This window comes from Platalea leucorodia, assembly GCF_965183815.1.
Source record: "Platalea leucorodia genome assembly, chromosome: 2".
NCBI classification, from domain to species: Eukaryota; Metazoa; Chordata; class Aves; order Pelecaniformes; family Threskiornithidae; genus Platalea; species Platalea leucorodia.
The window spans coordinates 5,016,825-5,030,009 of record NC_138824.1 but is presented as its reverse complement, the minus strand read 5'-3'; the positions used below and the strand labels follow the sequence as shown (position 1 = coordinate 5,030,009).

Below are 13,185 nucleotides of genomic sequence, written 5' to 3'. Positions count from 1 at the left end.
ATAGCCTAGTACAGTGCTGATGTGATATTACACTAGGAACCACATATGTATGAATGACTGTTTTATGTGCCCTATCTAATTGTTAGCAGTTGTTTTTAATTCATTTAGGATAGCAAATAAGTTAAAACTCACTAAACAAAACACTATTTTTTTTGTCTGTGTCTTTTTACAGGTAGACTGAGAATAACACATGTCCGGGTTAAAACGGTATACTACAAGAAGCATTTAATGGATTATTCCTAGATATTTCTAAGAAGGTAAATACAAAAAGTGAGTACTAATTCCAGTACATGGGATGTTTTGATTATGTTTTGTTGTTTAAAATCAAATTAGGACAGTTGTAATGTTTCTTGTGCAGGTTTCTCTAATTGGAGTTGTGAGGAATTTCACTAATTTGTTTATTTTCGTTATCTGGCAATGATAATTTGCTTTACAGTCCCACTCAAGGACTCATTTTTACTATGCCAAGCACTCTAGAAACATAGACATCCTCTGCATGAAATGACTTACATCTAAGCACAAATCAAGAAGCCATGGATAGCAACAGACAGATGGAGACCCATGGATGTAATAAGAAAGTGCTGGTCAGTATGACAGGCAATGCTAACAGAGCATCTGCAGCCTAGCCCTTGTCAGTGCTTTCCAGATATTACTGCAGAGAAAGGAAGAGAATAACAAGCTTATTTTATAGATATTTATGGAGAGCAGCATGGAAGAAAATAGCACTCATTTGAAAATCCAGCACATGGACTGTGGAAAATGGTTGTATGGGTTGATTGGATGCAGACAGCCTAGTTTTGATATAAATGGGGAAGGGAAATCAATACTATATCTGGGAAAATGGCCTTTTCATACAGGGAATATCATCAGGGCAAATTTACATCTGTGAAAAATCAGAGAAAGGGATTCTGCAGTAATTAAGATGTTCAATGATAAAAGGCTGAGATAAGAGACTTACCTGGATGGGTAGATAGAGAGGAAAGGCATTATCTTAAGTATGTTATGCAGAACAGATCTGCAAGACTTCTGTCATGGTTTAACCCCAGCCAGCAGCACCACACAGCCACTCACTCACTCCCCTCCGGTGGGATGAGGGAGAGAACTGGAAGAGTAAAAGTGAGAAAACTTGTGGGTTGAGATAAAGACAGTTTAACAGGGAAAGCAAAAGCCACACACACAAACAAAGCAAAACGAGGAATTCATTCATTGCTTCCCCTCGGAAGGCAGGTGCTCAGCCATCTTCAGGAAAGCAGGGCTCCATCACGTGTAATGGCTACTTGGGAAGACAGATACCATAACTCTGAACATCCCCCTCTTCCTTCTTCTTCCCCCAGCTTTATATGCTGAGCATGGCATCATATGGTATGGAACAGCCCTTTGGTCAGTTGGGGTCAGCTGTCCCAGCCGTGTCCCCTCCCAGCTTCTTGTGCACCCCCAGCCTTCTTGCTGGTGGGGTGGGGTTGGGTGAGAAGCAGAAAAGGCCTTGACTCTGTGTAAGCACTGCTCAGCAATAATGAAAACATCCCTGTGTTATCAACACTGTTCTCAGCACAAATCCAAAACATAGCCCCATACTAGCTACTGTGAAGAAAATTAACTCTATCCCAGCCAAAACCAGCACAACTTCCATGTAACTGGGAAGTGGCATTTGGAAGAGGAGCATGAGTTGAAGATGATATCAAGGTTATGGGCATGTGACAGGATGGTGGCAATGTCCACAGTGATAGAGAAGGAAGGTTGCTTGGAGGTCATGGCTGGGACTCCTCAAATGGAAAGCAAGCAAAGTTGACTGTTGTGTACACAGAAAAAGACAAGGGGAGGGTAGAGAAGTAGAACCATGAACCAAAGAATCACAGAATATTTGAGGTTGGTAGGGACCTCTGGAGATCATCTAGTCCAACCACCTGCTCAAAGCAGGTTTTGCTAGAGAAGATCACTCAGGGCTTTGTCCAGTTGTGTTTTTAATATCTTGAAGACTGAGGATACCACAACCTCTCTGGGCAACATGTTCCAGTGTTTGACCACCCTCAGTGGAAATAAGGTTTTACTCATGTTCAAATGGAATTTCCCATATTTTGGTTTGTGCCCATTGCCTCTTGTCCTGTCACTGTGCACCATTGAGAAACATCTGTCTCCATCTTCTTTACCCCACTCATCAGGTTTTATGCATATTAATAAAACCCTCACCTCTCTCATCCTCTCCTCATATTAGAGATGCTCCAGTCCCTTAAAAATCATCATCATATGTCCATCATCATATGTCAAAAATCATCATAGTCCCATAAAAATCACACAACTTGCTCCAGTATGTCCATGTCTCTTTTGTACTGGGGAGCCCAGAAAGGGACACAGCACCCGGATGTGTCCCACCAGGACTGAGCAAAGGGGAAGGATCACCTCCCTCAACCTGCTGGCAACGCTCTGCCTAATGTAGCCCAGGAGACTGTTGACCTTCTTTGCCTCAAGAGCATATTGCTGGCTCACAGTCAGCTTGGTGTCTACCAGGATCCCTACCAGGTCCTTTTCTGCCAAGCTGCTTTCCAGCCAGTTGTCCTCAGCCTGTGGTGGTGCCTGGGGTTACTCCTTCCCAGGGGCAGGATTTGGTATTTTCCTTTTTAAACTTTGGGAGGTTTCTGTGGGCTCATTTCCTCAGCCTGTCCAGGTCTCTCTGAATAGCAGTGCAACCTTCTAGTGCATCAGCCACTCCTTCCAGTTTTGTATCATCTGGAAACTTGCTGAAGGTGCACTCTGCCTTATCCAGGACATTAATTAGAGCCTTAATAGTACTGGACCCAGTATCAACCCTTGGGGTACATCACCAGCGACTGGCCTCTGGTTGGACTTTGTGCCACTGATGCTTTGAGCCTAGCAGTTCAGGCTGTTTCAGTCCACCTCACTGTCCATTTTTCTAGGCCATATTTCATCAGTTTATCAATAAGGATGTTATGAGAGACTGTCAACACATTACTAAAGTCAAGATAAGCAACATTCACTGCTCTCCCCTCACCCACTGAGCCACTCATTTCCCTGCAGACACTGATCAGGATGGTTAAGCATGATTTCTTCTTCATAAATCCATGCTGACTACTCCCAATCACCTTCTTCTCCTTCATATGCTTTGAAATTATTTCCAGGATTATTTGCTTTACCACCTTCCCAGGAAGGAAGGCTGACCAGCGTGTAGTTCCCTGAATCCTCCTTTTTGCATTTACTGAAGATAGGAGTGACATTTACATTCTTCCAGTCCTCAGGAACCTTCCTCAATTGCTACAAGCTTTCAAATGTAATTGAGAATGGCTTCACAAGGACATTGTCCAGCTCTCCCAGCACTCATGGGTACATCCTATCAGATCCCATGGACTCATGCATATCCAGTTTGTTCCCTAACCTGACCCTCCTCCACCAAGGAGATGTCTTCCTTGCTTCAGACTTTTCCACGTGGGATTGTTTAGGGCAAGTCTTACCAGTAAAGACCAAGATGAACAAGACATTGAGTACCTTCTCCATGTCCTTTGTCACCAGGTCCCCTGTCTCATTCAGCAGAGGGGCTGCATTATCCCTATTATCATCATCATCTGTCTAGTGTTAATATTGAAGTTATGTTTGTGGGTTAGATGACAGAGATTAAGAGTAGAATCATAAAATCATAGAATTATTCAGGTAGGAAAAGACCTTTAAGATCATCAAGTCCAACCATTAACCTAATACTGCCAAGTTCACCACTAAACCATGTCCCTAAGCACCACATCTACACGTCTTTTAAATACCTCCAGGGATGGGGACTCAACCACTTCCCTGGGCAGCCTGGGCCAGGGCCTGACAGCCCTTTCGATGAAGAAATTTTTCCTAATACCCAATCTAAACCTCCCCTGGCACAACTTGAGGCTGTTTCCTCTCATCCTGTCACTTGTTACTTCGGAAAAGAGACCAACCCCCACCTCGCTACAGCCTCCTTTCAGGCAGTTGTAGAGAGCCATAAGGTCTCCCCTCAGCCTCCTTTTCTCCAAGCTAAACAAAACCAGTTCCCTCAGCCGCTCCTCATAAGACTTGTGCTCCAGACCCTTCCCCAGCTTCATTGCCCTTCTTTGGCCACGCTCCAGCACCTCAATGGCCTTCTTGTAGTGAGGAGCCCAAAACTGAACACAGTATTCGAGGTGCGGCCTCACCAGTGTCGAGTGCACGGGGACAATCACTTCCCTAGTTATGCTGGCCACGCTATTTCTGATACAAGCCAGGATGCCATTGGCCCTCTTGGCCACCTGAGCACACTGCTGGCTCATGTTCAGGCGGCTGTCAACCAACACCCCCAGGTCCTTTTCTGCCAGCCGCTCCTCCCCACGCCTGCAGCGTTGCCTGGGGTTGTTGTGCCCCAAGTGCAGGACCCGGCACTGAGCCTTGTTGAACCTCAAACAGTTGGCCCCGGCCCATCGATCCAGCCTGTCCAGGTCCCTCTGCAGGGCCTTCCTACCCTCCACCAGATCAACACTTGCACCCAACTTGGTGTCGTCTGCAAACTGACTGAGGGTGCCCTCGATCCCCTCATCCAGATCATCAATAAAGATATTGAACAGGACCGGCCCCAACACTGAGCCCTGGGGAACACCACTTGTGACCGGCCGCCAATTGGATTTAACTCCATTCACCACAACTCTTTCGGCCTAGCCACCCAGCCAGTTTTTTACCCAGAAGTGCAGAGTAGTTTTTTTAGCCAGTAGTGAGGGAAGAGAAAGGAACCAAAGCATTCAGAGTTGGAAGGAGAAATAATGCAGATTTACCAAAGGGAAAAAGACAAACAAGATAACCTGGAGAGGAATTGAGGTAGCCACAGGAGGGCAAAACATCAAAAATAAGAGACTGAATAGTTGGCTGTTTTGGGCAGCTGATAAAATAGGGAGGAAATGTATGAAAAGCAAGTTCTTAAGATCTGGCAAAGGAGACTGACTCATTAGAGATGTTGGCAGGATTGGCTTCAGTGAGATTCAAGATATGGAAGGCAAATGGAAAAGGTCTAAAATGGAGCTGGAGGTTGAGGTCTGCAGTGATTGTAAAGAGTATGCTGGTTTTAGTTAGATGTGAAGGCGAGAGGAGAGGAGAGGAGAGGAGAGGAGAGGAGAGGAGAGGAGAGGAGAGGAGAGGAGAGGAGAGGAGAGGAGAGGAGAGGAGAGGAGAGGAGAGATTGTTAACTGGTGTTTTTGGAATTACTGTCTTTAACTGGAAAGTCTGGTGGTTTTCTATTTTGAAAGGACAAGTGGAGAATGAGAAGTTTTGGAGGGGATGGGACAAAATGGGGCAAATGGGAGGTCCAAGAGGGGAGTAAGAAGAAGGTGCTGCATCTCAGATGAAATTGTAAAGATGAGGCAATCAGAGAAAAGGATTGGAAAGTGACACATAATGAGAGTCTTGTTATATTAGACAGTTTTCTCATGAAGGAAACTGGTAAGATCCTGTATGTAGAGAGAGGTGGAGACAGCAGGAATGGGAAGTCCCAAGGACAGAGTCAAAATGGTACAAAGTTTTCAGAAATTCACATTTAGGCTAGAAAGCTAGGGTGGGTAATGGGTAGAACTGAAGAAGAGAATGAACTAGCAGTTGGGAAAGACGATCTGATCAGATTTCCCCCCAAGGCGCTTCAACATGTGAGAGAAATAGCTGGGTGTGTGGATATTTTGAAAATGGATACTGAGACCTAAATTAAGACCTGAGTAATCCGATCTTCATGTTCAGGCAGTGGGAGAACATTGTGTCTCTCTAAAATACTTAGTCCGTACAGCACATTAATTGCTTGTAGAGAAGTCTGTCTCTCTCTTGCTCTCTCTTTCCTTATAGACTACTGTCTAGGGCAACTAGACACCTGAATTATGCGTGGTCATTGCCCGAAGCTAGATGGGATGAATGCAGGAATTAATGTCCCTTAAGCCCTTATTTGTCATCTGTGATGTGGGGTCAAAGTTCCCCTTTGATATTTATCTTCTCTATTCAGATTTTAAGAGCTTTTCACCTGGAAGGTGTGCATACAGCACCTAGCACTACAGATGAGGGTTGGGGCACTTACAGGCTCCTGCTGTATAAAGAAGCAGGAAATGTTCACCTCAACCTGGAAAGTCTTGACATGAATGATGAATGGAGAGAATGAAATGGCTGTTAATGAAAAAAACTACAACTATGGTAGAGGGAGTTCTAAAACTCATAGCCCTGAATATAAGGTGCAATTTAAATGAAATTGATGCAGAATTATGTTGACTTGCAAGATAGAATGGAAGTGGTTAGCGAACACCAGTGCTTTAATCACCAGCACTGTACAGATACTGCCATAAACAATAGGAGGCAGTTCCCAGAGCATGATAACTCTGCCTGCAGGTTATGTCCAGGAGTTCATTCTTTACTCTTTGGGGAGTAACCACTTGCTGCTATAAGGAATTAAATTGCTTCTTTCCATAACAACAGTGAACACTATGAATTCGTTGGGAACTCAGAACCTGTCTCATATATATACGTAGGACATATATATATGCATATCTAGCCTGCTTAAATGAAATATACAGTGTTTTGGGATTTGGGTTGCTTGGAAGTATTAGGGCTGGTGTGAGCTGAAATGTTGTGTCTGTAGCCAGGATTCAAAAAGTTGGGCTCTGAGAAAGATTTCACTGAAAGATAAAGACTGTGCAGCAAAGAAAGAAAGAAAAAAAAAAAGGAAGGTGAAAAATTGTCAGAAAAATAAGTGTTTGCAAAGACAGGGTTTCATGGTAAGTGGTAACAGTATAATGAGGTAACAGCCTACAGCAAACTGAGTGGAGTGAGGAAAAGGAGAGGAAATCTCTAAAATAAAACTCCCCAAATTGCTGGGAGTCACTGAACATGACAAACTGTTTACTAAGAGATGGGTAAGTTCACAGGACATATCTAGATGCCTTTTTACTGAAGGTGAATTCTTGTCAACATAATCTGAAGAACTTTTTTTTTTTTTTTTTAAATATTGCTACCCAGCTTTTCTTAACTTTGATGCATTTAATAATCTTTTTGCTGATCTGATTAGTGACAACAGGTCAGAAGGTCAATAATAGACCCCAAATTAATTCTTTTCTGTGGAACCATGGCATTTTTCCCCAGTTATGTCCAACTGGGCAGTGGAGTCAGCCATGGTAGCTGTGTGGCAATCACATCTCCACCTCCAGGGGCCTCCCAGGTATGCCATGCTGGCTGGTCCAGTGCTATCTGCTGAATTGAGCTGGCAAAAGGCGATGCACACAGAAAATTAGTATGAACAGTACAAATAATAGGGGTTGTTATTTCACTGTCTTGTTAAAAGGAATAAAATGCCTCAGGGTAGGTGGAGTATTTCTCAGGGTGCTTTTCAGCCAATGTCTTTGCTTTGGAACAGCCAACATTGATCTGGAAATAGGCTGATTTTCAGAGCTGCTGCTCACTTGCAGCTCTCGATGGAAACTGTGGTTCATTGCTGAATAGACTATTTTCACTCAGGTGAGGAAAGATAGCATTAGCTGGCTGGCATTAGGTTCCCCAGCTTGAAAACACTGGCTGTTGTTGGCTTTCATGCCATTCTGCTGCAACCTGTGCATTGTTTTCCTATCTATTTTCCTGTTAAACTCCATAAGGCAACTCTTATGTATTTTGGTATCTTAACAAACACCTTATATGAAGAAGTTTTTGGGAATAAGTTTTTGCAAAAAATCCCCTCTGTCCAGCTAATTAGAAACTGCTGGATAATGTGTACATCTTTTCAAATTTCCTTAAGTGCCCTGTTTTCTTAGCCTTGATCTACCTGTCACAGGATCTACACAGCGTATCTTCTCGTTTACACTACAAATCCAAGATAAGCGTCTTTACCAACTGTATATTTATACAGCATCTAACACATTGGACTAGTGATGCATTTAAAGCCTCCAGGTGCTACAGCTATAGAGATGTTATACAACAATGGGGAGCTGCTCATTCTCCCACAAGGCACCTTGTTTCAACCCACAATATAGAGAGACGTTCATTTAAAAGGTTCTATTTATTCAAGTCAATCTGTCATGCAATGTTAATTAAGCATTAATTGATACTTATTTCTCTGAGGCACCAGATCATAATTTTTCTTGAATAACCCTTGAAGTTTGGCTCAAGATACTGGAGGAAGGATGAAACAGGCTGGTCTTTGTGACTACTAGAGGCATTATTTATTTATTTATGTATTCATTTGCTTATTTATTTTTGCTGTCAAGTGCATCAGCCTCCATAATCCTCTCCCCTCCCATTATTTGCCAGAGGAGGAATTGGCAAAACAATAGGAGGATGTAATTAGCAACTTGGCTGTGGGGTGCACAGAGGGGTGGGAGTAGAAGCCAGTATGAAATCAAAAGTTTAATACGAGAACTGTTCGTACGTTGTCAGTCATTTTCTCCCTGTTCAGATTTGCAAGTGAGTTGCAGATCTATTTCTTGGACACATCAGATTTTGTTTTTCTTTTGCTTTGCTGCAGAAAGCTATTTTCAGCCTAGGTTTTGTTCCTCCTGTTGTGACATGCAGGAGATGTGATCTCACATCCTCCAAAGAACTGATACACAACAGCCACGCCATAACAAAGATCTCATCATTACACTGTTTGGAAAAAGAGGTAACTTCATAGCAGTGGAACCGCCTTTAGCTGCAGATACGGAGTATCTCGGAGAAATCTTCCCCTGGGGATACTTATTGCTCATCTCCTTGTAGTTTAATAATACACGAAAATATCATAGCATCTTCCTTCTGAAAACCGTGTGCTATTTGGAGAGCATTAATGGCATAGGCTTAACCCACAGCCTGCACAGTGCAACACCGTGTACACATACCACCCACCTCCATGAACAGGCTGATTCGTCCAGACACTCTAGCATGGTTTTGCTGCTTTCAGGATCTTACCGAGTTGCTTTCAGGGTTTCCTTATTTATCTCTGCATGATCTCGCAATGTACATTATAGATAGATTTAACAGTGCCACGCATGAAGCCAACACAGCCAGTACATCAAAAGTGCTACAGTCACAGGCTGTGACACAGGACAGTACGGATGCTGCAGTGGCAGCTATTGCATCATCTCTTCCCTCTCCATCACTGCATATCTTCCCCCTTGCAGCAGATGTGTAGCTCCTCTTAGCACGGTAGCACTGTTCCAGAGCAAGTCTGAACCCCACTGTAACACAGCCAAAGTTCCTCAACACTTCTCTCTGATTGAGCAGCCTTGGGTGCCTTGTGCCACCCCTGGAGACTGCGCAAGCCCTGGCTTGTCACCCACACCCGTGGTACAGGCTGCTGGCTTCACTGGGGACTCCAATGGGAATTATGCATCCAGGGATTTTCATCCCCATTTGCTTTTGCTCATCCATGTTGGCTGAGGTAAACTCATTTTGTTTGTGGTTAAGCTTTCAAGTGCTCTGACTGTCCCAGGCTAGACTTGTTTTAATTTACAGATTCTAATTAGACGTTGACCGATAGGGTGGGGAGGACAGTGGGAAGAGGAAGCGAAATTTGCTTTGGGGCACGTAAGCATCAGTTTCCGTTCTGTAGGAGAGCACAAACTGTTTCTGTATGAAAAAGCAGAGCTTTTTCATCTAATTTTAATGCTAATTTTTCAACTGTGTGTGATTCTAGCCTCGACTTTGCTCCTGGGGAAGTTTATTTTTCGCATGCTTTCTCACTGGGGTTAAGAAGCCACTGCATATCATAAGGCAAAACAAACAGAAAGGTGAGTAAGAGGCATTCATCTCTCATGCAACAGGATAATCCAAAACACAGAAGTATGGAAAAATAAATGAAAGTGAGTTATAGGATCTGTCTTCACCTGGTACAAGAAAGCACCCTTGAGTACTGCTGCCACAAAACTGTTCAGCATGTGTTTAGCTCCTGTAAGGAGTCCTATTAAGTCCTAAAATGAAGGACAGGCTTAAATAAGGAAGGCAATTTAAAATAGACTTCTACAGGTGAGATCCTTCCCCTGACTCCATTTTGTAATAACAGCATAGTTTTACCAGCGATAATAATGGACAATCACAAATTTGGTAAGGTTTATCTGCCTTTGAAGTGCAGCAGTCACCTTTTTCACTGTATTGTTAAATTAAGTCTAGTTTATTTTTCTGCAATGGATGCCAAGCAGACATGACTCTTATCTGGTCTAGGCAAAGAGGCAAGTTCTTTATTTTAACATATTTAACCTGTTAGCAGGAATGGCCAGTCTGACTCAGCTGAAAGCACTATCCCGAACACTTACTATTAGCAGTATATTAACCTAATGTGGCCTTGTTGGGAAAGATAATTATATTAGATTTTAATACAGAGATCAGCACCTCTGAATTACAGCTCAGCTAAGAAAAGACAAGTAACAGTACATGGCAGCCTTTGCAAGGATCTTCCAAATCTAGCTGAAACAAGAAATACAAGTGCCTGTGAGAACAGCAGCCCAGGTATAGACAATCCAAAGGCTGGAGAAATGTTTTTCTGAGCTGCACATCTGGCTCAAGGAGGTTTATTCATCCCTGCATGATGGAAACAATTTGTTTTCTCCAAGGATTGCTAAATATAAGGTGCTTGTGGGGAGGGGAAGGCGAATGCATGCCTAAGGCATGCACTCAGATCTACAGAGCATTCAGTCCTTCTGGGAAAATAAAAATTAGCTTGGCCGGCCTCGTGCAGAGTTTCTGCCCTGTTCAAGGCAAGCACACAATTCACCTGCAATCCTCAATTTTCACTGTCTGTGCTGTGTAATTACCAGACACTAAGGAGTCATTCTTCTGGCAGTCCCATCAAGGACGGAACAGGGGAGGCTCCCTAAGAAGCTTCTTCAACAGGCAAATGCAGAATATTCTGCTTATTTTTACAGGATCTTAATTCACCCGTGTTAGACCATGTGCAAAAAACTGCAGCTGTGCTGGGCAGTGCTCAGCTGCAGAATTTGCTCCAAGTGATGTTCCCAGTTAGTCAGCCACACTGCGAAGGATGCTGGCGAAATGTCTGTACTCTCCATAAAACATGCACTCTGCAGTCATAGGTGGTGGCCTTGATGAGGTGAAAAGACTTTTTAGCACTTCTCCTACACACTTGCTTACAAAGGAGGCCATCCATGACTCTCAGAGTCCGAGGACTGAGTTTCAAGCTGTCAGTTATCTGGATGGTGTTTCTGAGTTTCACTTTATTTTCTTAATTCTATTGGGGTTTTTTGCATTTTAATGGTGTGACATTTGCCAGGGAAAACATTTGCAGCAATAAATCTCATCAAAATCTCAACCAAAATCTCATCTATTGCTTGACATTAATTTTGATCTTTTCCATCGCAGCTGTGTCCCTGCAGGTTTCATCTTTGTGCTGGGATACAGGGATTTGCTCATCCTACTCCGTTGCTCTCAGAGCAGCCTCTGGGTGTTACACAATGGGAGGGCACAGAGGCAATTTTATATTTTTGTAGTTAAATGCAGTGGCATACTTTCCACATTGTTTCCCCTTGTTTGAACCTCTTCTGATCTTTTTAACCAATTTCTTACCATTTCCTTGGTGATCTGTTAGCATGCTTACCTCACTATCAGAAGATCCAAAAAATCTGAGAATAAATCCACTGACGGGTATACAAGTGGGACTGTTTTGCCTATTTGCAATTGCCCTGCTTATTTAGAGTCTGCAGCAGCCATCTCTGTTCCAGGCAACTCTTGGAGAGACGACATTGTCTTTCTCCCTCCCATTGCACTGGCCAACAGTGGTAAAAGCAAAAAGCATGTGTGCAATGACAAAAGGAAAAAGCACATATGCAGTGGCATTGTTTTCTGTTTGGGCAGGAGAACTGGGAAGCTGCAGCATTGAGCTCTCCGGGGAAGAAAGCAGGCAGGAGATCTGCTGTAGGAGGTCAAAGAGCTGATGGTATCCTAAAAACAATCCTACCAGGCATTATTCTGTTAACTTGTTTTGGAAATGAACTCAATTAGGAAGCCCATACAATGAGTGTAAAACTGAACATCTTAAAAATGTTGAGATTTGCTGACAATACCTTGGGGTAGCAGACAGGCACCTCTGGGGCACCTCTAAGAGGTGTATTCTGTTCTCTGAGTTGGCACACTGGATTCCTCTTCACCAAAGTATGTTAGCTGGACCTGCCACATGTGAAAACAAAGAGGTGGAATATCCTAGATAGTAAAAAAATAAGGAAAAGAAAAGAAAAAAAAAGAAGCTTATTTCTTTGTTTCCTTGCTCAGTTTTGTAAAGCCTGTAGTTACATCCAGGGGGAAAATTGAGGTATACAACTGGGGCACGTACTGCTTCGTGATGACATGACTTGCTGAAGCGATAAAATGCATGACGTTTCCTGACACATGCATATTCTTAGTAGCTGCTGATGAGACAGGATGAGTGGTAGTGCAAATGTTTTCTAACTTGGGGATGGCTTCTGATACGGAAGGTATGCAGAGCTATCTTTGAAGTCGCTAATAGCCAGGCACATATGTAACTGGGATCAGCAGTGGGTGTTCATTCTCCAAGGACACCTCAAAGATTGCATCAAAAAAACCCCAGGAATACAACCAGGGTGATGTTACTGGAACTGTCTCCAAGTCATGGCCACCTTGGAGTGCTGAAGGTCCATGTAGACGTAGGGGCTGCTGGAACTCATGTGTTGGCTGTAGCTTTGCAATATTCAGCAGCAAGATATGGATATGGGAGTTGACTGTGGGCCCCAATTTGAAAAAGAGTCTTTTGATTTCCCCTGAGATGTTTTTCCATAGTCATGCCAGAGGAACCGTAGTGGAATTGTCAAGTTCATGGCTTTCTGAGACAGCTTGGGCTTTCTGGGAAGACACCTGTGTCTTTTTTTCCTCTTCTTCTTTGGCCATCTTTATTTTTCCAGGCTTGCATCCAAATTCCACAAGTGCATTTTGAATCTTAGGTCAGTTACTCCCCAGTGAAAAGAAATGTATTAAGAAAATCATCCGGAGACCCAGATCAAATATTTTAAAAAAACACTGCTCACCAAAGCCTGCACCACTTGTGCCTCCTTTATTTTCTTTATGATCTTGACAAGAATTTTCAGAAGAAAAGGTAGCTGCTGTCAGACTAATAACTCTTCTCCTCTCTGTGTCTATCTGTTAGATGAGGATGCTAATAGCAAAAGAGAGATAATTGTGCTTTAATTGGGTTCTGCTTGTTCAAAGAAGGAGGGGGCAAGGGATGCCTTT

The 13,185-nt window shown here is 43.3% G+C and overlaps 1 protein-coding gene across 1 annotated transcript in view; it reads left to right on the top strand.

Annotated features, from left to right (window-relative positions):
- Positions 1–219: 219 nt before the first annotated feature.
- Positions 220–13,185, top strand: part of TENM4 (teneurin transmembrane protein 4) — a gene marked incomplete at its 3' end in the record, with an annotated part of 426,912 nt that continues 413,946 nt past the window's right edge. The window contains exon 1 of the mRNA XM_082337632.1: positions 220–257. The remainder of the gene's footprint in view (positions 258–13,185) is intronic.